Here is a 3,829-nt window from a genome sequence, read left to right as displayed (position 1 = left end):
AAGAGGCAAACTGCTCCCGTCGTTACGTCTGAATGAAGAACCATTTAGGAACATTCATTTGAAATTAGAGCCTGTGATATGATTTTGTGTCACAGCATTTGTTTAGCTTATAAGGGTATTTCCGTGTATAATACCAAAATGCGTTTTTTCATATTTCAATGTGTACTTATGAAATTGTTTAGGTTTACTGCTTAAGTTTCTCATGCATTCGGGTATTCACGTGCCTACCATATCTTATCCAATCGCAGCACTTTAGCCAATTGCATGCAGTCGGCCGCCGTGGCGCTAGTGTCGCTGTCGTCGCCACATCATCGCTGCGCCGCCATTTTCTTCCTCTTTCTCGGGTGGAGTTTCGGGCGGTGAAGGCGTGTGTGCGGGTGCTCCGCGCTCATTGTAGTACAATTTCGCTCTAGGAGGCAGCAGAATGCTTAAATTGTGCCCTGGTATGGGTAGGTTGTTACAGAGAGTACTGTACTCACCAGAAAAGTCACTGGTTGCCTTGAAGATAAATTGTAAAGAAAACTGCATTAAATGTGGGCTGAGAACCATGATACCAAGCCAAGCAGGCAGACCTTTCCATACTGGTGAAGTTTTGGGCAAGGAGGATGGTCGCAGAGCTGTGAAAGTGCCCAAACCTGATGATGGAACTGAGGGTGAAGCAAGCATTAGTCTGGACTACAGGCTATCAGGTATGGATGAAACCATGTTTTTCTGCAGCTCATAGCTTTTTGACATGTATACTCTGGTTGAGGAATGCACGGGATTTCAGGGAAGCTTCAACATATTGCTACAGGTGGTATCCTTGTGTGTTGTGTGGGCTTGCTTCACTAAACTGTTCCATTGTCTTTTGCCTGCTGATGTTTCCAGCTTGACCTTAGGTTTCTTGGGGAATGAGCATCCTTAATATGATGTGCTCCTCTCATGATTCTGCCGACTGGTTTCTTGTAACGTGGCTCGTGTTGGTTTGAATCCCAGTGCTGGTATGCCCAGATATATTTTGTGGTGCTTACAAAACATTTTGGGCACTGCATATTTGAGCAAGCTATTCTTCCATGTGATTTGGACCACATTGTTTTGTCTTTTGACTGGTGACATTTAATGTTATTAGTTGACTATTTTATGTGTAAAGAGTGAATTGCTTCGGTTGGTACTTGCCTACCACTGGAAGAGATGCTGCAATTACATAAAAAGCTGATTATTTTGGTGCTAGGGGTAAGAGTGTGGCTGTGATTTAGATAGAGTCCAATGATATCATCAGGTGGAGTTACCTTTTCCATTCAATGTATTGCCATATTGCAATTATAGATGCATGACAGGAAAAGCCAATAATCATGCTTGTTAGTCATATAATATGCTAAAGATCTAAAGTAGGAGGAAAAGCTACAAGCAAGGCATGGCTAAGGTGGGAATTATGTTTAAAATAAACTCCATGGTAAGTTGAGGTCTATGGATGCCTCAGTTTGACTACAGGTTCTTAGCCAAGGTTCTATAGGACATAATGGGATGGCCAGTTCTAAATCTGACAATATTGGTACAGGACATAGCTGAGCTTGATTGTCACTGTGCAGATACCATTGGTACCTGTTTTTTGTAGAGAGGATGTGCGCATATTTCTATGACTAAAACATGCAAAAAGTGCTCATGAGTATTGCCTTGCAGTTTGTTTTCTGGTATCCCACTTGCAGAGTCCTTACAGTTTTAATTGTTTTATAATATAGTAGTTAAGATTGGGTTATGGAACCCAGTCCTGCATTGGAGTCTAGGTGGGGGTGTGATAAAGACATGGCAAAGTGGAGATTGAGGCACTCAAGTTTGTATTTATTATTTAAAACACTGATCAAAAAGAAGATAAGTTCAGGGGTTTCTAGTAGCATTTCCTGCATTTTGTTTGTGCATCTTTATTTTTGGGACAACCCTCATATCTTTGTTGTCTTACATTCACATGTTTCAGAGGCAAGCATATTTTCTGGCAAAGTACTCCCAGTGTCTCACTTTGTCTTACCACTCACATTTGTTTCAGAACAGACAGCACATTCCCAGATGAAAATACTCCCAATATCCTGGTGGAAGGGGTGAAGTTCTCAGACCTGCCGATTTGCAGTGTGAGGGTCTCAAAGAACAACACAGTGTTCTCAATTTCTACATCTCAAGGTAAAAGGTGCTTCATGTTTCAAATGTGCCATATGTGTTTGACTGCTTCGATCTTGTCATACATCGTTTGTGCTAGTGGTATTCCAATTTGTGTACTTGCTTGTGTTATTGTTTTCATTGTAGCATTCTGTATCCTGTTATTTATGATTGACTATTTGTAGCATTGATCAACTATTTGAAACATTGCTTCGTAAACTCAGCTAAGAGTTTAGGATGTGGTATGTTCGTAAAGATATCTTTGTATTGTTACAGGGCTTGTGAAGATGATACGTTCCTGTGGAATGGAGGGTTTTAAGAACACCAAGAAAGGTACAAATGTTGCTGCTCAGGCAACTGGAATTGCAATGGCTGTGGTAAGAAATACATCATTTGATTCTTAGAATAAGAATTTCTATAGGAGGGGAAAACCGTTCAGTTGTTTTTGAATACACTTTCAGGATAACATAGTGGTGTTGTACCATTGTTCATGTTCCAGCAGCTAGTACATTCAGGTCCTGAATTTGGCTTCATGCAAGCTATTGTGGTTGTTCATGATATTCACCATGAAAGTTTGTGAAGCTTTTCAGTTAACCTGTCTTTTGGCTCTCTTTGTTTGAAACAGCCAGTACCTATTTGTGATTAAGCACTGATATGCCAGGCTGCTCATGCTTGTCTCTGGTTTCAGAGAGCCTTGAACAAAGGCTACAAGAATGTCCGGGTGCTGATTCGAGGCCTGGGGCCAGGGCGCATGGTAAGTACATGACATGCAGAGAAGTGAGATATATGTGAAGCTCAATTCATGTGTACACACCATGCTGTGTAATTGCGGTTGTAAGCGCGCTGAGTGTTTTTAAACAGTAACATCAGTGGAGTTCATTTCATCACATGCTGTGCTCAAAATGTAGGTAAATGTGTATCCACCCAACAAGATATCACTACACTGCTGATTGTCATGACCTGAATGAAATTGGAATAGTATTTATTTCTTCCTATGTGTAAATAATTGACCACTGATTTGCCAGGTTAACCTCATTGATTTGGTTTTACCAGGTGAGGTCACTGGGGGATAGCTGTTCAAGAGTGCTGATCTGGTGTAAGGCTATAGAGGATACCTGATGCTATGTGCTGCTTTGAATCTAGCCTCATGTTTTGGGTGCTGAAATTCCACAGTCTTCTGGATGCCAAAGCTTTCACACCTAAACTGCCTAAGAAATTGGGCAGACCATACATTTTGGGAGTATTGAAGGACTTCCAATCCGGGGGAGCGGGAGTTGTCAAGGATGCCCATGTTTCTGCTCTTGTTTGTGGCATCAAACATGGGCTATAGTAATTAATCTGGATTGCTGCATTGGATGTTTGGTGATAGGCATTGATGTGGCACCCTGCACTGGCTTGGGAAATCACCCATCCCCCCATGTGACAATGAGAAGACCATGTTTTGTGTTGAGCTTGTGACAAAGGATTGTGTTGTAAGACAGGATGCTTTATCATGTCATATGTCAGATTCTTTCCGGTTGCCCTCCATTTGGAGGCATTACTACTGTCGAGGGTGCCTTGGTCCAGGGTCAGCACAGCAGGTGGGGAGGGTGAAGGGGCAGAGGGCTCTTCTGCTGGTGGCAGGGGGCCATGTATATGGTTCTTGTCCCTTCAAAAGTTAGGGAGGCCCCCCCCCCCTTTTGCCCGAACAAATGCTAGCTCA

The 3,829-nt window shown here is 42.4% G+C and overlaps 1 long non-coding RNA gene across 2 annotated transcripts; it reads left to right on the top strand.

Moving 5' to 3' along the window:
- Positions 1-330: 330 nt before the first annotated feature.
- Positions 331-3,137, top strand: LOC119095989 (uncharacterized). Of its 2 annotated transcripts, none has more exons than XR_005093964.1 (4): positions 331-689; positions 2,026-2,151; positions 2,404-2,504; positions 2,816-3,137. It is a non-coding gene; the product is annotated as an uncharacterized LOC119095989 (long non-coding RNA). The 2 variants fall into 2 exon arrangements; XR_005093963.1 differs by having other exon boundaries at positions 2,021-2,151.
- The last annotated feature ends 692 nt before the right edge of the window (positions 3,138-3,829 follow it).

Source organism: Pollicipes pollicipes, unplaced genomic scaffold (genome assembly GCF_011947565.3).
Source record: "Pollicipes pollicipes isolate AB1234 unplaced genomic scaffold, Ppol_2.1 Scaffold_4219;HRSCAF=4965_pilon_pilon_pilon, whole genome shotgun sequence".
NCBI lineage: Eukaryota > Metazoa > Arthropoda > Thecostraca > Pollicipedomorpha > Pollicipedidae > Pollicipes > Pollicipes pollicipes.
This window is presented reverse-complemented; position numbering and strand designations above follow the sequence as displayed.